Genomic DNA, 20,399 nt, shown 5'->3' on the forward strand with positions numbered 1-20,399 from the left:
CATCCTGGCTGGGACTGTGCCTCAGCATCTCCCTGGCAGTATGTGACCTCTGAAGTCTCTGCTCAGTCTCTAGAGTTCCTGTGGAAGCCCCTAGACTCCCACAAACTTGTTCTCAAATGTTGGCTGAACCCTAGATGTGGGTCTTATGCTGACTTTTGGGGTTATTTCTTCTCTCCCTGCTTTCTGAAACTCTGTCCCTTAGATTTCAATCATCGTGATAACTCTTAATCTATTCTCTGCTTCCTCTCTCCAGTAAGCTAGAAACAAAACAAAACAAAACAAAATCAAGTCAGAAAGGTGATAAGAATCTAGATTGAGTTAGGTCTTATGGACCATGGAGGCCACTGTAGTCACTGATATCATAAGTAACCAACTTATAGTGGGTGTCTATTTAGGTGCATCTACTGAGATAATTATATTAATTTTTCCTTTATATATAAATGCAGTGGCTTGTATTAATAGACAATCAAAGCTAGAGACATTCTTACAGGATATAGCTAACTTGATTCATTATCTTTTTTTGATATGCTGCTAATTCGTTAATATATTTTCTAGGATGTCTACATGTCTGTTCACAGGTGATATTGGTTGACAGTTTTATTTTCCTGTGTTGCCCTTGTACAGTTTTGGAAGCAGAATTATGATAGCTGTATAAAATAAATTTGGTAGACTTCAAGCTTCTTCCATATTATGAAACATTTGATAAAAATTTAATATTCTCTGTTCTTAAGACTATTTGGTAGAATTTTAGCAAAGGTTATTTGTTCATTGTTTATGTTTTTTTGACACTGTTGTAATTTATATTTTCCTATAAAATCATCATTTTTAATCTAGGTTTCAAATCTATTGACATGACATTGTACACAGAATTCTCTTAAAAAGAGCCATAGTGAAATGTCCTTTTCCATTAATCTATAGCTTTCATTCTTTTCTTGATCTGACTTTGCTAGCTTATTTATTTTATTTGTCTTTTCTGTGACTTAACACTCAGTTTTATTGTTCAAAACTTTTTAAGAAATATTATCTTTCATTAGTTTGATTTTATTTTTATTAATTCTTTCTGCTTTTTTTAGTTTATGTATTTTTCATTTTCTAGGTCTTTAATTAGTCCATTGTGATTGATATAATATATTTAAGACCATAAATTTCCTTGGGATTCACTTAGGGTGCACACCATTGATCTTGATATGTCTTATTTTGTTTGTTTTATAGATAGTTTATTATTTGCAAATCTATTTCTTATTTTATCTTTTTTTGTAAGTATGTTTATATTTCTGGATGCAGATTTTGGGACAGAGGGGTGCTGTGGAGGATGCTATGGTATGCCAACCAGGACCAAGACTTTCACTCTCCTAGCTATAGGAACTTTGTGTGCTAATAGATGCTAACCAAAATCTTGTTTAGACATTGCTCTAATCAAAGGGAACTGCTTACCCCAAGCCACACCCATTCCAGCTTCTGTCCATTGACTATCATGAAAGGTACAGATGCTGACCTCCATGTCTCCACTTGGGACAACTCTGAGTTGGCATTTTTACCGCTGTGACTAAAAGATCTACACGAACAATTTTAGAGGAAGAAAAATTTATTCTAGGGGCTCACAGTTTCAGAGGTCTCAGTCCATAGACAGCAGGCTCCATTCCTTGGGACTCAAGGTGATGCCGAACAACATGGTGCAAGAGTGTGGTGGAGGGAAGCAGCTCACATGTTGATCAGCAAGCAGAGAGACAGACTGCTCACCAGATAGAAAATATATACCCCAAAGGAATTCCTTCAATGACCCACCTCCTCCAGCCACATCCTACCTGCCTTCAGCACCACTCAATTAATCCCATCATAGGATTAATTCATTGATTAGGTTAAGGCCCAATCATTTCTCTTCTGAACATTCTTGCATTGTCTCACATATTGGGGGACACCTCACATTCAAACCATTACAGGCAGTCCTGGTCCAGAATTCTCTGTAGGACCAGTTGAGGCCTCTGTTACTGCTGCCCAGTTCTGCTTCCTGCCTCTCACAGTGTTGCTCTAGAAAACACTATGTAAAACCCCTTGCACACAGATGGCTGTCCCAGACATTCTCTAAACTGGAGAATCTGACCTCTGACAGGGCCATCTTTGGGTTGTTTTTTCTAATATAATTTATGCCTGTAGACACTTTTTCTCATGCACACGCAGGAGAGTTTCTACACCTAGAAGTGTGTGGCTGAGCTGAAGAGCATGGGCATCTTTGACTCTGTCAGCCGCGGCTTGCTAGCTCTCTGAAGTGGCTGTGCCAAGTGAGCCTCCTGTCAGCAGTGTGCTTCATATCCTTGCTCACACTTGTAACCACTCCTTTTGCTAGAGCTTTCCAAGGTCACACCGGTGTATTTCTAATAGTTTATAGGGAGTTTTTTTTTTAATTCAAGAATCTCCACCTTCAATAGATCAATTTTGAATGCTCACTTCCAATATTAATATATTTTTTTTGTTAAAGTGATAGTTGTCTTAGATAATTGAAAATATAGAACCAGGGGTTAGAAAACTTCCCCATGTCCTTCCCACTTTTCCTTTCTCTCTTAGAGAAATAAAACTTTTGCTTCTGATGGTGATCAGGGCCTATGGATCCAGCTCAGAAGTGAGAAGGAAAAAATTGGAATGGATATCACCTTTCACCTAACTTAGATTCTGTTATAAACTGAGTTTCTGCTTCCTGGTCTAGAGACACTGTTTATCAATTGCTGTTTAATTGTTTTTTATCTAGTTCTATTTTGTTTGAAAGTCCATGCAAAATAACTAACAAAGTTCTGGTTGTTTAAAAGTTAAGGTTTTTAGATGATCAATATTGATTGAAAAATATTTACTGATACCATTTTGGTAACTATGGAAATATAAGTTGAATGAGACTCTATTTCTCCCCTCAAGGTATGTGGTCTGATCTTGCACACATGCTCAAATGAATAAAAGCCAACCCCAGGGCATGATCTAGATACAGTGCTACAGGTGTAGTCTGGAGTGAAGGCTAATCTGTCCTGGGGATGCCCAAGGAGTCCTTGCTGAGGGAATGGAGGTTGAAGTGATATCAGAAGAATGGAAAAGAAGGAGGAAACAAGCTGATATTGTTTATTCTGCTTCTGGTTGCACATGTTTAATGCTTCTTCCTGAAGAGAAACTAACAGAAGCTAAACTTACAGTCAACTTGATGAGATGCTCAAGGGCCCTTGGAATCTGTTCTGGGTAAGACCCAACATCACCATTAAGATATCCGTTTTAACAGTGACACTGTTTGTTTGTTTATTTATTTGTGTGTGTGTGTTCAGAGTTGTAGACTCTATTCTCTCTCAAGAGCTAAAAATATAAGCAGGGAGCTACTGGAAGGATTCTCTGGTTTTCCCTGAGAGGCAGGACCTTAGATTCATGTGCAAAGATGCACAGTCAGCCATGAAAATAAATGACCTGTGTCCTAGCTAAAGCCTGGAGGAAACTAGTCATCCAGTGTTATAGAAAGCATGTTCAAGAACTTTAAGGAAGTGAGTCCAAACCTCTCTCTGTCTGTCTCTCTTTCTCTACTAATTTTATACTTTTAGTTTTACTTTTGTGTATTTGGGTTTAAAATCCATATTGGCAGCAGAATTGACCATCTCTTGGCAGATGTCTGTGTTCCCAGAGTCTACTGATAAAAGGTCAGGAGGAGGAGGAAGTGGAGATACTGGGAATTGATTAAAGAACATATGGGGAAAATCAATAGAAATTATACCAACTGAATTGGAATTCCAGTGACCAAGCAATGTTTAAACAAAATGGATGATCAGTTTTCATCTGGGATGGAAATGTCATCCAATAGTTCCTCTTCTGGGAATAATGCCACAAACAATTATAGAAAATTGACTTTATACCTGAATTCCCAAATGAAAGGGAAAAGTTCCAGGCACCTGAATTCTCAAATGAACACAAAAATATTCAGATGAAATGATCTGGAACAATGTATCAGCAAATTGTGTTCTTTGAAGCAATATATCAACATGTGCAAAAGTTCTGTATGTAAATGGAAACCAAGAGGAGTGACCGATCTGGATGGGGTTAATCAGGGAAGATTTGCTAAAGATGAATTTTACGGGTTTCGTGTTTTTTTATTTTGTTTTGTTTTTTGCTTTTTGTAGTTATTTTTTCTTTTCTTTCTTTTGGCAAATGAAGACATAGATTGGGATTGAGGACAGGGGTGTAAATTCTAGGTGGTGGCTTTAGACCCCAGAGATCCCAGCTGCTCATCTTCCCATCTCCATTTGCCTGAAGTCCCCACCATCCATAGCCCATAGGTCAATGGAAGGGAGAACATATTTCAGTTTTTTTTTTCCTGGAATCCAATTCCATGTGAATTGACAAGCAAAGCCTTTTGTGTCTTCTTTAGCAATCTTCCCCTCCAAATTTATATATGTCACACCCAACATTAACAAATCAATGCCATCACTGTGCATATCTTTTCATAAAGTTGCTTTCAGTATGGAATAGCTTACATGCCCTTAAAATTCCATTAAATGTAAACAATTATGAGGAAAGAGAATATGTTATTTGTTTTCTCTTTTAGGACCTCAAACTACATTGTCTCATTCTCCTAACAGGTGAAAGTCCTTTTGCCCAGCAAATTGACACAGATAAATTGCTATTTCAGGCTATTTTGAAAGGCTTTCCCCTCTGTTACCTTTCCCACTCATTTGCATTTGAGGTATAATGTTAATTCTTGATCATAGGCACCAAATGAGGGGCACTGTATCATGAGTAATAGAAAATGGCAGATAATCCAAAAGATATTCTAATTTGGCTTCGCAATATACATATATACTTACCTTTGAATATGAGAATGTTTGACATTCCAAAAACTTATTTCAAACCAAATGACGAAGCCAAACTGAGAAGACTTCATGCTGCTGGAACTAAGAGGCTATGTCCAATTTCTGGTCCTGCCAGACTTGATTAATTCCACCTTGAAACTCACTTCAAGCTCTGGAAAAGAATGAAGGACTCTCAGATTCGTCCATACTTTATTCTCTGCCAAACCTGTGCTGAAGCAGGGAAGGAGTTAAATAGATCAGTTTTAATAGGTCTCCTGAAGTAAATAGCATTACGAAGTCAACAGAACTGTGGCTGACACAAATTTATGAATTAATCCATTAAAAACCTGTGTCTGGGGTTCTAACAGAGCACCTTTCTGAATATAAGAGCTAATGTAGATCCATATTCCAATTTACTATGCACCCTTCAATCTTTAGTGAATATAAGATGAAAAACAAAACAGGCAAACACCTTATTCTTCCTTTAAAGGCTAAAATGGGCTAGCTCCTGCCTGGGTCAGCCTCTTCTGATCCTGCCTGCCCTCCCCTCCTCTCCGGTTTCCTTCAACATGTCAGGTGTTTGTGGACCGTGAGCCTTTGTGTGCTTGATTCCTGCGTCTCTGCCTGGACTTCTCCATCACCCCACTGGTGGCTGACTCTTCCCCTTCCTTTAGCTCTCAGCCTCAGCAGCGAAATCGCCTGAGACCTGGATACATCTGGACATAAATCCCTTAAATAACAAAGTGCTTAAGTTGTCTTTCAGGAGAAGCCTCCAGAATCCATTCAAGGATTTGTTTGGAACCAGCTTTTCAAGAATGACTATGTGCAGAAGAAGCCAGTTCATCGGGTCAACGACCTTTTGAGGTCTCAAGCTCAGAATCCCCCGAGCAGGACATGACAACTATTGCTCACCAAAGAAACAGGCACCCTAGGAAGAGGCATGATGGCCGTCTACACCTGTGCAAAAGAACCCCAGAGCTCCTTCTTCTCATCATTTAACTTACAATCAGTCCCTTTCCTCTCCCCTCCTAAAAATTCCTCCACTAACAACAGATGATCTGAATATATCCCCTGGCATCCTTGCTGGTCACTGATGCAGTAAAGCTTTTTCTTTTTGCAAAAAAACCCTGATGCTATGATATTGACTTCTATGCTTATTGGGCAGCAAGCCCTTGCTGTCTATCAGTAGCGCCACCTCAGAGACCTTCCTTTGTTCCCTTCCTAAAACATCCCCTTTTATGATTTTCTATGTTGGAAATCCTTCCTTTTTTTGGGGGGGGGTGCTAGTTTGATTCTTTTTTGTCTTAGTCCTGGACTGTAAGGGTCCTGTGGGCAGGGCCTCTCTTGTTCATGTCATCTCTAGCTCCTAGCACAGAGCCAGGATCAGAAAGATGTGTGCTGCCTTTTTTGCATCAATCCACCAAAGCTGAATACGTTCTGATGTGAAAGAGCTCACAGTTTAGTGCTGAGTGATAGTAAACCTGAAAACAGTAATTACTGTCACAGTTATTTCAAAAGTTACTATTTACTTAACATTAAAAAAAAAAACCCAGCATGGCCAATTTTAAGGATTTTTTTAAATTGTTTTTTTTTTAATTATAGAAAGTTTCACATGTTCTCTCATTTATATGCCCATATACCAATCCCTCCCTTATTTGTGGATGATTTTGAAGCCAATCCCAGGCATCACATGGGTGGGACAAGCCAGCTGCCTAGAGTGTACATAAAAAGGAGCCCCTATCCATAGGTGCTAATCCTTCCTTGTCATGACCAGAGGACCCCACAGTGAGGCCTTTGTCAATATGTCCAGCTTTTCTCACTGAAGCATTATATCATTTCATTTCCTGCATTATATCATTTCACCAGTAAGTATATGAGTATATGTGTGTCTGTGTAAGACAGTAACTCTTCGATTAATAAAACCCACTACATTACCATTATCATGTGTAAAAATAAAAATTCTTTTCTATCACCAAATACCCAGTCAGTGTTCTGATTTCTCTGATTATTTCACAGGACATTTTTAGGTTGGCTGGTTTGAAGGAGGGCCCCAACAAGGTCCGAATGTCACACTTTGTCCATAGAAACTCCAAGTCTCTTTCAGTCTGTTGGTTTCCCCATTTCTCTTTCTATTGCTTTTTTTCCTTGCAATGTATGGGTTAAAAGAAAAGCAGGTGATTTTTCCTGTAAAGCTTTCTGCATTCTGAATTTTGCTGCATGAAAAATCATTAAACACACTGTGTGTGTTCATCTACCTCCAGTATGTCCTGCAAACTGGTAATTAGTCTAGTGGCTTGACCAGATTCTGTGTTTTCAAAAGCATACTTCATGGATCAGTGCTGTATAGCCACGGTCCATAATGCCTGGTCATCTTCCCAAGTGTAGTTTACCATTGGAGATCATTGCCTAGATTCGTTATTAATTAGGGTTATAAAATGGCAATATTCAAATTTTACTATTCTTCCTTTGTCAGCTGAAATACTTTCTTCAAAAGAAATGCCCCTTCATCAACCCTTTGTTTACTTTGAGGTAAAGTTCTCATAGAAAGGGCAGGTAAATGCTTCATTTTCTCCCTTCTGTGCCGATTTGCAGAATATTGAGTAGATTTTCTTTGTTTTACAGTGGTGATCAAAGGTGGGATTGTTTGTTTTGGTATTGTTTAGGAAATCATGGACTCATAATGGTTTTGGTGTATTTGAAGAAAGTTGTTTCAATGTTTTGCAGTTGCCCCTTTAACTCGACACTTGCCTTCTTTTCAACAAGGCTCATTGTCTTCCTTGTTGCCTTGTCTGACCACACTTTCTGGTATCATCTTGCGAATTTCCAGCCCCAGACCTAGAACTGGCTATTTTACCAAGGGACTCGGTGTTAGTCCGTTTTGTGTCACTATGACCCAAAGTACCTAACAAGAAGGACTTGGGTTATTTATTTTGGCTCCTGTTTTCAGAGGTCTCAGTCCATGGAAAAGTTTATTTTGGTTCATGTTTTCAGAGGTCTCAGTCCATGGTCAATAGACTTCATTGCTCTATGCCTGAGATGAGGCAGACTATCATGGTGGAAGAGAGTGGGGTGGAAAGCTACTCAACTCAGGGCAGCTGGAGGGAGGAAGAGTGTGTGGGGGGGTGCAGTGAGGAGGGAAAGGGCTGGGGACAAGATAAACCTTTCCAGGCACATCCCAGTGACTTACTTCTTCCAACTAGGTCTCAACTCCTAGGAGTCCATTCAGTTCTCAGTGGATTAATCCATTTGATAATTCATCAAATGGATTAATCCACTGATGATATCAGAACCCTCAGATCCAATCATTGCCTAAAAGTTCCACTTCTGAACCTTGCTACATTGGGAACAGTGCTTTCAACCTGGGACTTTGGAGAAAATTCCGGATCCAACTGTAATAAGCCCTCCTTTCTTTCATTGGAAAATCACCAAAAGTTGTATATATGAACATTTAAGTCCAGAATTCCAAATGTCCACTTCTGTTATTAATATACTTATTTTTAAAAGGAATATAGTTAAGGGTCTTTGATCATTCAAGACATGAAACAAAGAGAGGAGGAAACAGGGCTAAGGCTAGTGCAAGGAGAAATGAGGAATGGAAGGAAAATATCAATTCCAATTCTTCTCTCCATCCTCATCCATCTTTCCTACCCTGTCATTCTCCTATCCCACTCTGAGAATCATGAAAGACAAAATGTTTCATTTTTCTCTAAATGAAAATTTGCTACCAGACTATCAGGTGTGGTTGGAGTGGGAATGAAGTTGGATATAGGGTACTGATCAGAAGACTACTGATTGGAAATTCCATTTGCATCTTTTAAAAACAGTATTCCTCTCTCTTTCTATTTCTTTGCCTCATTTTAAAAAATTATATGACCATTTTTTTATGTTTGATACCAAAAATTAAAGCAAAACTTTGGTTCCAAGTATTGGTTATCAGAGACTCATGGAGGTGGTGAGGACAGGGACCAGAGTTGGGAGCTGCAGCAGGACCAGCGGACCTAAAGCTGGAGATGGTTTTCCAATGGATCAAGAAGAATGGGGGCTCTCACATTTTTATGAGAGCACATCTGCACCAGAACAGCTGTATGACTCACTGGGGTATCATTACCTTTGGGATCAGGAGGAGTGTCTCAGATGGAAGGAGAATAACCACCTCTTCAAGCTGCTTGGAATGAGTTTTGTTGTTACTGTTTCAGGGGAAAGCCAAAAATAGCATTTCAAAAGTGGACTTGTTGCTTAGTTATTGTTACCTGACATTTCTTAGTTGATATTTTCTTTCCAGGATGCTTTTCCACAAAACTTATGTTCAGAGAGAGACACAATGGAAATCAATCGCTAATTAAATTTGTGTCTAAATTAATAAATCACAACTATTCAGATCATATCTGTCTGAATAATTTCTATTATGGTGAACATAATTGTTAGATTCAGCATGTAATGAACCATATTGTTGGGTAAAATTCTTATGACAATTGGGACTAATAGAATAAATTAACCTTTATTCTTCCTAGCTTGACATTACATTGGACCATGTTAATCTGAAAGCACCTGGAAGAGTCTCATCATTAAATCGCCATTGTGACTCTCCCGGCCTTCTGATGGAACTTGTGAGGCTTTGGGAAATCAGTGGTGTTTGATTGTTTGTAAGTGGGTGTCTTTATCTACAATCAGCTTTTAGAGTGTTTGGTTCTGTGAGTGCATGTCTTCACGAGATGGAAACAGGACCAACCTCAAGAGCTGGAAAGCACCATAAAACTTCAAAAAAATTTGTCTGGAGCACATGCATAGGAGACTTCTGTGCTCTGTGGTTGGCATGCAGTGAGGTGTTTCTAGAAAGAATAAACCCGACTCCTTTCCTAGAGGAACACACAAAGTAATGGAGAAAACAGAAGAGCCTTCTAGGAAAGTATAAAGGATGTCCATTCTGGAGAAATCACAATATATTCAACTAGAAGTAGTTTTATTTATATCAAGGTATGGCTCCAAGGTTCCATGATTGTCTTCTTGGAGGATATATTAGAAATTTTACATCCTCTTGAATGTTATCTCTTTCAAGATAATCAGTGCAGCAATTCATGCTGGTGTTACTGGGACCATCTGAATGATCTCTGCTTTAGAAGAATCTGTCACCTGCCATTTTAAATGCCTTGGATGGAACACCTGTCTTGTTAAGGTCTGTAGACAAGTCAAAATAACACGTGGTATTTTGCCAGAGAAATGTTAGAGTTCGTAAACAAGTCTGGATGGTGCCTGGCAAAATGCCAGAGAGAGTGGTTTGAGAAATAACAAAAGCAAGCCATTAAGTGTGGAGATTCCTTATTGGTTGACTGATGTATCTAGTTTATGCTAATTAAGATAAGCTGTGCAAAATGTATAAATAGCTCTGTTGTCCTACAATAAACGGCTTCCATTCCTGCTCTATCAATCTACAGAAGTTATTCGTCACCCCCCAGTTATTTTGCTGCAGCCGGACCCCGGCACTGTCTTACCTTTGTAGCAGGAAAAATGGCCCTTGTTAGAACAAAGAAACATGAGCAATGTTACAATTAACCCAGCTTACCTTGTCTACTTGTGACAACATTTAGTGACAATGACAAAAGTCAATGCCAAATAAGCTTCTCCTGTGGCTCAGACCTCAGCCTTCTTTTATCCATTACTAACACGAAGACCAACACTTGGTACAATATCCTCTATCGCCAATTAGTGTCCAAGGTCCTTTTGGTTTTGTATTAACCATAAAACTGACCCCAATAAAACACATAAGTCATGAAATCACTTCTCCTTACCCTTGATCCTGCCTCTCTTTCTTTCTTATGTAAATGGAGTGGGATGGAGTGGGATTATGTGGTCCATGATGTCAATTGTGTCACCATGACTGTCTATTGGGCATTGCAATTCAGTACCCTTCTCCATTTGTTTGTTTGTTTTGGTAAAAATAATAAACTTCTTGTAGGGAATTTGTGAAGAGGGTCATTACTTTTGCTTTAAGCAAATTCCTAGGAAGAAAATTGAATTCAATTGATTTATTGGGATAGAAGTAGGAATAAATACTAACCCTGAAAGATATGTCCTCCCCACCACCCAAGTGCCAACAATCTTGGGATATGTGCAAACATTCACACGTCATTCTATGTGCCACTTGGACTTGCATCATCAGCTCCATTTTTAACTGGTTTAGACTATGATTAAACACCTTCAATCTTCCCAAATTAATTTAAAGAAGTTTCTATAAGGAAGGTAGAAGTTTGAAAAATTAAACTGATAGGATTTAACAGATAGGAGTGGAAAGGGTTTTTTAGTGGGGAGGTGACTCTGCCTAAGTGAACAGCAGAGAGTCACTGACCCTGAGTCTGTCCTGAGGGTCAGAGGCAGCTGCCATGCAGTCCCTATTGAAGAATCCAGTACTTCCCACTCCCTCCTCTGGAAGGAGTTAAGAGATGCCCAGGCTGCTTCTCCATAGTTGGTCTTTCCCCTCCCTCTCCCAGCCTCCATTTTTGCTTCCAATAGTCTGTCCTCAGGCCTCTGGATGACTAATTTTAGCCCTACTGTTACTGGGCTTAGGGTGGACAAATCTACTACTCCTATTGGTCTGCCTGTGGGTGCTGAGTGGATGTCAGCGGTTAGCTGGGCTCTTCTTGGCAAGGATCCCAGTCCCCAACTGAGCTGAGCCTGGAGACAGCCAGCAGAAGGGACCTGAAGCTTGTGGTAAGCTGGTGCTCTAATTCCTTTGCAAAAGTGATGTCTGAGAATGGGCACGAGGCTATTTCATCTGGCTGATTGTGGAAGTGGGAGAGAGACAGGGAAATCTATTCTTGAAAGTGGTGTACAGGTTTGAAGATGGTGTTCTCCCAGCTGCCTTTTCAAAGCCATCAGAAACCATGTACAGGCGGAAATAAAATGAGGTGCAATTTATTCAGCACACCGAGGGACCTTTCCAGGACACAGAAGGTATTTCTATTTGGGTGCAAAAACATTTAGTTTTAAAATTATAAAACACCATCATCTTCTTCTGGGTGATTTTGTCCTATTGGTAATCTGAGCAGCGTGCATATGTGTTTGTGTCTGCAAATTACTTTGGAAAATGCATATTATTTACTTGTTCTGAAGAGGCTCTTAGGCTCTTTTGTCTAAATAGGAAATTTGGATCTAATAAAATGAGGCTATTATGGACTCCCAGGCAAGTCATAATGGAGACTAATACCTTTAAAAATTCAAAATTAAAAAAAAAACAAGCCAGTCATTTTGGTTATCTATCAGGACAAAGTTCAATATAAACCTCCATAACTCGTTTCTTTCTGCATTCTCTCTCTTTAACACAGGCAAGGCAAAACGCTGGATACATGAGAAAGTGTTTTCCTGGGCTCTGAGAAACACTGAGACCTCTAAGCCTTGTTACCAAGAATGTCTCCTGTCATGGCCTCCCAGAAACTAAAGAGGAGCAATTGGGAGTGTTCTCAGCATTAAGTCTTTGTGCAGACAAGGGGAGTGGCAGGGAGAGAGGTCTCTGCCTGGACATTTTATTAAATGGGCCCTGGGGGAAGCACAGATCCACATCATCCCAGATGAACCCATGACCCTGCACAATAGAGACCTGAGAGGCAGATGTGTGGTGCCTTTGACTTGGAAAACTTTTCTGCCATGGCTCCCATTTCACCCAAGTTTGGTACCATTTTTCAAGTTTAGTCATCCATTCACCTTGGAGGCCCAGACTTTTCTCATCTCCCCTTGTAAAGGTATATTTACTGAGGGGACCTTGGGACCCCCTGGCCATTGGGTCTTCTTTCTTCCTATAGCATTGAAACTCCTGTAGCTGGGTTATGTACTGTGCCCTGCTGTTCTCTCCTAGACCTCACCTTCGTCATCTGTAAAGTAAGCAGAGGCAGACATTCTTTCTCCACAAAACCTATGTGTAATTACAGTAGGTAAAATAATGTGCTGGTAGAGCTGTTTTGCAAGAATAAGCAAGGAAACCCGGAACCTCATCTCTGCTTGTTTTTTTCCTCAATTGCTTTGATGGTCTCTGAGGCCCACAAGGCCAGAATGGTCCAGGTTCCACCAGTCACTACTTGAGTCTCCAGGACTAGATGACTGCTAAGTCTTTCCAACTCTCAGATTTGGAGGTTCCAGTTATTCCATGGGCAAATGACCACCTCCAGCCTCCAGGATTGTTTTGGTATATGTAAGATAAAAAGGGTGGAGCCTCTGGCTTTTGTCTTCCTAGTGGTTTACCCTCTTCAGATGAGAAAGCTTGATAATTTGGGGTCTTCTAAGTCAATTTATTTTTATTTTTTACTTATTTGATTGTTTTGGTAACGGGTATGGAACCCAAGGGTGTTTAACTACTGAACCACATCTCTAGCCCTATTTATTTATTTTATATCTTTATTTATTTATTTATTTTTATGGTGCTGAGGATCGAACCCAGGGCCTCGCATGTGTTAGGCAAGCGCTCTATCGCTGAGCCACAATCCCAGCCCCAGCCTTATTTATTTATTTGTTTATTTATTTATTTATTTTTATTCTGAGACAGGGCCTTGCTAAGTGGCTGAGGCTAGTTTTGAACTTGAGATCCTCCTGACTCAGCCTCCTGAGTTGCTGGGATTACAAGCATGCACCATGGCACCCTGCTTCTAAACCAATTTTTATAAAACTGCATACTTGGGGAAACTTCTCCCACATGGTGTTTTCCCAGTTGATTTGGGAGGGCCCAAGGTAACACCCACATCATTGCCCCAAAGAGGGTCACCATACCTTGTATTTGGCAACCTCAATGAACTGGTCTGTTTTGAGGGGGTGTCAGGAGCTGAAACAGATGCCCTTGGGAAACACCCAGCAAAGGGCCGACTTGACTTTCTGGAACTTCCCTGGTCATAAATCTCAGGCATCCTTCCTGGAGGACTGGAGAGACCAGAGTCACTGGGAGGCTCTTGGCGGTGGCTTGGCCTTTTCCACCTGCTCTGTGCTTTCTCTTGGTCACAGGACATGCTGGCTGGCTGGCTGCTTTCTTCTGGAGCCCTTGGTTTCTTAAACGATAATGAATGAAAGATCCAAATCTGTCCCACACAGGTAATCTTTGCCATCTTAATATTTGTTAAGCTTTTTTGATTTACTGAGAAGTTAAAGTCACATCAGATCACAAAACTGCACATTAGATCTGCTTCATGAAACACCCTGAGTGAACAATTTAACTCATTTATTTCACCATCTTTAAACCAATGTAGCTGAAGAATTGCACCTCCCCTTTATAAATCTTTCCATTTATCTCTGACTCAGGTTTATGGGGAGGGTGCAGACCTCGTCCATGCTGCCGTTTTACACATGGCCATTGAAATCCGAACACGGACTGCTTGTCATGGAGAGCAAGCCCAGCTGACATGTGTTAAATCAGCCAGAGAGAAATTTCATTTGGGAAGCCTGAGGAATGTGCTTTGCACCTAGGGCTTCCCTTGGGCATTTGAGATTCACCAATACTTCACCCTTCTCTCCCTTAAATCACCTCTTCTTGTGTTCTTTCCCTGTTTGTTTCTTTCATTCCACCAAGTCCAACTAATTTAAAGGGAAATGTAACCAGTCAAGGTTCTACAGAGAATCCGTTGTCCTAAAAGGTAGGGTTCAGGCTTGGGTGAAAGAGAGGGTTAACACTTAAGCAAATTAGGTCAGAAAAAATATAGACTATGGCTTTCCTCCATTGAACTCTATTTTTTATTTCTTCTGAGGAAAGATTATATCCGAAGAGGAACACAGTTACTCTGGCATCTCTGTTACCATAGGAGAGTGGAGAGACTTTGATCCTGAATTAAGATCCCAGTGTCGGGCTGAGCTTGGTAAGGGGGTACCTTCTTTGGCTGCCTGATCTGTTCCTACTGTGATCTAATAAGGGAAAAGACACCGGTCAGCTCTATTGTTATCTTTAAGTTATTTTGAGTTTTATTTGCAGTGTAATATATAATCAATTTTAAAAAGTCTTCCAAGGATATTTGAAAAATATAAGTATTCTGTTTTCTATTATGAAGTTCAAACTCTATTAAATTTGGTTTATGATGATGATCTTCAAATCTGTTATGTCTTTATTTTTTATCTATTGATTTTTTAAAATGAAAGTTAATATTTCCCACTGTTGATGTGGTTTTCTCAGTGTTTCTTTATGCTTTTAATAGATTTTACTTCATAAATTCCTAAACTTTTAGAAGTATAAATGTCTATGATGGTTATATCCTTGTGAATTTTGCCTCTTACGACTATTAAATATCAATCATGATTTTTTCTAAATTTACAGTTGTTGATATTTCTGATCAATTTTTCTTTGAAATATTTTATTTGAAAATTAAAAGTCAACAAAAAGAAAACCACCAGCCAAAATGAACAAATGCCTAACATTTTTCATATGTAATTCAGATTTTTAAAGTGAAATATATTTTATTTTTAGAGATGTTTCAGGTTCACAGCAAAAGAGTGGAAAGTGGAAAAATCCAGGGATTTCCCATATCCCTCTTCCCCTCCCCCTAGAGTCTCCCCTGTCATTCACATTCCACACCAGTGGGGTACATTTGTCACAATCAGTGGACGAACATTGACATATTCTTAATTAAAGTCCCTAATTTCTGTTAGGATTTACTCTTGGTGTTGTACATTCTATAGGTTTGCACAAATGTGTGATGATATGAATCCACAATTACAGTATCATACAGGGTAGTTTCACTGCCCTAAAAATCTCTTGGGTTCTGCCAATTCATCCCTCTCTTAACCCTGATTCCTGGAAACCACTGATTTTTTTACTATCTCCCTAGTTTTGCTTTCTTCATAATGGCATATACTTGGAATCATACAATATTTAGCCTTTTCAGATTGTCTTCTTTCACTTAGTAATATGCATCTGTTGCTTGTTCACGGTTGGACAGCAAATTCCTCTTTAGGGCTTGTTATGGTTTGGATGTGAGGTGTCCCCTAAAAGCTCACGTGTGAGACTATGCAAGAAGGTTCAGAGGAGAAATGGGTTGTGAGAATTTTAACCCAATAGTGAATTAATCCCCAGACAGGGATTAACTGAGTGGTAAATGAAGTGGTGGGGTGTGTCTGGAGGAGGTGGGTATTGGGGGCATGGCTTTGGAGTATATATTTGTATCTGTTGAGTGGAGACCTCTCTCTCTCTCTGCTTTCTGATCATCCTGTGAGCTGCTTCCCTCTGCCACACTCTTCCACCACGATGTCCCGCCTTACCCTGAGTCCCAGAGGAATACAGTCTGCTGTCTATGGATTGAGCCTCTGAAATGGAGAGCCCCCAATAAACTTTTCCTTCCCTAAAAGTGTTCTGGTCAGATCCTTTTAGTCACAGCAGTGAAAAAGCTGACTAAAACAGAGCTTGGTAATATTCCATTGTCTGGATGTACCATTGTTTGTCCATTCCCCTACTGAAGAGCATCTTGGTGGCTTCCAAATATGGGCAACTATAAGTAATTTGTTATAAATATTCATGTGCATGTTTTTGTATGAATATAAAGTTTTAACTCATTTGGGTAAATATAAAAAAAAACATACTTACTGGATCCTATAGTAAGAATATATTTAGTTTTTAAAGAAATTGCCAACTGTCTTCCAAAGTGGCTGTACCATTTTGCATTCCCATCAGCAATGAATGATAGTTCCTGTTGCTTCACATTTTGGCAGCATTTGGTGTTCTCAGTGCTTTGGATTTTGGCTACATAGGTGTGCAGCGGTATCTCATTGTTTTAATTTGCAAATCCCTAATGATGCATGATGCTGAACATCTTTTCATATGCTTATTTACCATCTGTGTACTTTCTTTGATTAGGGGTTCAGCTCTTTGCCCTTTTTACATTGAGTTGTTTTCTTATTGTTAAGTTTTAAGAGCTCTTTGTATATTTTGTATATAAGACACCTGTATCAGATATGTCCTTTATAAATATTTTCTCCTAGTCTGTGGCAGATTTGTTTTTAAAGAGATAAGACATCAAATATAAAGTTTAAATCTCCTCTATTTCCCTTTTTTTGGTCCAATGCTTTCCCTCCTCAGAAGGAATAATTATCATGAATTTAGGGGTCTGTACAGAGCAGATTTTTATGTATTTACTAAATGCATTTGCAAAGAGTATGTAATAAATTTGTGCTTTTAACAATGACTTAAAAAAATCTCATACCATACACTACATTTCAAGGCCTTTTCTCACAGTCTATCTAGGTTTTTCAGAGATCTGTCCATGTTAAGAAGTATGGATTTACTCATTTATTTTAACTGATGTGGAGTATTCTTTAACATGAATGTATCACATTTTGATATTCCTTCTCTGGATTGCACATTTCAATTATTTCTAACTGTTTTTTTCTTATGAACAAATCTTCAATGTCTCATTTGTGTGTGAGAGGTTCTCTAGTATGTGAGACTAGAAGTAGAGTTTCTGTGTTATGGGATGTGCATGTTTATTTTTTAGCTGTCCTAGAATATTGCCAAATTTCTTTTCACTATGGTTATGCCAATTTACACAAATGATGTGAGATGTTTGAAGTGCTGCTATTTTTTCCCCTGTATTTTATCATGTCTGTTTCTGGTGTTTCAAATTTGTTCCACTGATTGCTTGTCTATATCTATGCCACTCTGGTCCCCCTTATTTATAACTTTATAAAAATTTTTGATTTTTCATAAAGCAAATCCTCTTGCTCATTTTTCCTTTTCTGAATTATCTTGGGTATTTGTCTACTTTTACTATTCTTCATACATTTCAGAATAGTGCTAAAATACCCTAGAAACATTCTCTTGGTATTTTGATTGGAATTACATTGAATTTACAGAATAATTTATAGAGAAACATTTTATTGTATTGAGTTTTTCTACCTATAATCATTTTTATCTTGCTATTTATTCAGGATTTCTTTTTATGATCTTTAGTAACATTTAATGCATTTTCCTCATAAAGTTTTACATATACTTTGTTAGATTCACTTTGGTAGTGATATTTTGTTAAGATACTTTGCATTTTTATAGCTACTATGGATTTTATTTTGGTTCCTATTACATTTTCCAATTGATTATACCTATGTTTAAATGCTTTTCATTTTTATGTGCTTATCAAATGCCTAGAGATCTTGGTGTATTTCTTATCAATTCTAGTAGTTTATTTGCAGATAATGATAATTTTGTTTTATTCTTGTCTTGTTGCTTGGGCTAAAATTTAATATCACAATAAAAACTCTTATAAATGAGGGAGGGGGTGATTTCCTTGATCTGATAAAGGGTACTGACTGATCAAAAATTATAGCACATATCATATATAATGGTAAACTTCATAGTAAAAATTTTAAGTGCATTTCCCTTAAAATCAGAAAAAAAGACATCTCTTAACTCCATCTCCTACTACTCAATATTATGTAACAAGTAGCTTTTTTGAAAGATATGTTTAGTCACATTAAGAAAATTCTTTTTGATTTCTAGCTAGCTAATAGCCTTTTGTGTATAGTGCTAAATTCTATTGAAATTCTATATGTGTTGAGTTAGTCATATGCATTTTTTACCTTCAAGCTGTTAATATAGGCAGTTTTTTTTTTTTTTTAAAGAAGGGTTTGATGCTAAACCATCCTTGCATCTCTGGAATAAAATTCTTTTTTTGAAAATGACATATTTTAATAGACTGCTGGATTCAACTTACTAAATTTTGTTTGGTTTCTTCTCTTTATTCATTCATGAAATAGGTCTGCTTTAATTTTTTGTCTTGTCATTTTCTATTTGCATCATCAAGGCTACATTAGTCTCATATAATACAACAAATAGGAAGGTCTTGCTCTAATTTTATTTTTCTTTAAACACATTGAATAAAATTTTCTTTCCTTGAAGATTAAGTAAAACTGGGTTACATGATGTCAGTCCTTTGAAAACAATAGCCAGAATAGAGTCAATGGTAAATGTTCCATGAAAAGAAGTGAAAATGTAGATAGAAATGAAGTACATGTATGAAGACTTGAATTGGGTGTCAACATACCTTATATACAAACAGAGATATGTGTATTAAGAATTGCAATGCAAAAAAATACATGTATAATGGCATAAATTGGCGTGAATATACTTTATATACAAAGATACAAAAAATTGTGCTTTATATATGTAATAAAGATTATAATGCATTCTACTGTTGTTGTGTATTTTAAAAAATAAAATCAATAAAAATAAATAAATAAAAATACCAAATACATGTGTTAAAAATAAAATAAAATGTCAAAAACAAAAAAAAATGTGGGTCTTTGAATCATACTGAGATATTTATATTGAGCAATGTAATATAAATATTACATTGTGGGTGCAGCAATGTAAGCTATTCATCGCCTGCCAAAACAAAGGGTTGTTCTAAAAAATAAAGTCTTTAAAAAAAGGTGGACCAGAAGCAATTTTAGAATTTCACCCTTTATTCAGGAATCCTGATGGTAAACCTAATTTCTAGGTTATTGTTTCAATGTGCTGGTGTTTCTCATTAGTTCTATGAGGGTTTTTCACCTGAAGTCCAACGTCACCTGGTGATGCTCACACCAAATCAGCTTTATTTGGTTACTGTTTGTCTAGTGTGTCTTCCTTTATCTCATTTAAAAAAAAATTTTTTTTTGAGACCAGCTTTGAACCCAGGGGTATTTCCCCATTGAGTCACATCCTCGGGACCCTGCTAAGTTGCTTAGGGCCTCACTAAGTTGCTAAGGCTTGCCTTGAACTTGCAATCCTCCTGCCTTAGCCTCCTGAGTCTCTGGGATTACAGGTATGTGCCACCACACTTGGCCATCTCCTGTTTTTTTTCAAACATGTTATTTTGGTTTAGATCTTTTAAACAGAATAACAAAAGGAATTTTTTGTTACTAATTTAAAAAATCATTTTGAGGCTTCTATCTTTAACAGACTCATTTAATCTATTTAAATCTGCTGTGATTACAAATAAATTATGGATTCTATTTACCATCTTTTTAATTTTTCTGTTCACCATTTTTAATTGATTTTTTAAAAAATAAATGACAGTGGAATGCATTACAATTCTTATTACACATATACAGCACAACTTTTCATATCTCTTTCATATGTAAAGTCTATTCACACCAATTCATGTCTTCCTACATGTACTTTGGATAATGATGTCCATCATATTCCACCATCCTTGCTAATCCCCTGCCCCCTCCTTTTCCCTCCCTTTCCCACCCCTGTTTACCATTTTTTTCTTCTCTCTCTCTCTCTCTCTCTCTCTCTCTCTCTCTAATGCTTCTCTTGAATTGATAAACTATCAAGTTTTCGGTTTCACTCTCCAACTTTGCAGCGATTTTGATTTCACTTTTGGCCCATGGAAATGGTGATTTGATTTCGGGGGTAACTCAGCCTTATAAACGTAATTAAACCTATTTTATTTTGTGTTTGTAGTGGAGCAAAAACTTTTACCTGTAAAAATCACATTTCTTTCTTTTGATTCCGGTGTCTTTTCATTTTCAAGTGAATTTTGCTTTGGTTTTTTTATGTTTCTCCATCCCACTTGAGAACCTTTGTCTTCAGATAAGGGAGTTTAACCCACTCAACTCGGTGCTTTGGGGATAAGTGTTATGCGTTTGGCTTTGCTC

The 20,399-nt window shown here is 38.0% G+C and overlaps 1 long non-coding RNA gene across 1 annotated transcript; it reads left to right on the top strand.

Annotated features, from left to right (window-relative positions):
* The first annotated feature begins 11,419 nt into the window (after positions 1-11,419).
* On the top strand, positions 11,420-18,865 carry LOC110598566 (uncharacterized). The gene is made up of 3 exons (XR_013426546.1): positions 11,420-11,756; positions 12,128-13,874; positions 14,530-18,865. It is a non-coding gene; the product is annotated as an uncharacterized LOC110598566 (long non-coding RNA).
* Positions 18,866-20,399: the final 1,534 nt, after the last annotated feature.

This window comes from Ictidomys tridecemlineatus, chromosome 10, assembly GCF_052094955.1.
Source record: "Ictidomys tridecemlineatus isolate mIctTri1 chromosome 10, mIctTri1.hap1, whole genome shotgun sequence".
In the NCBI taxonomy this organism is placed as follows: Eukaryota; Metazoa; Chordata; class Mammalia; order Rodentia; family Sciuridae; genus Ictidomys; species Ictidomys tridecemlineatus.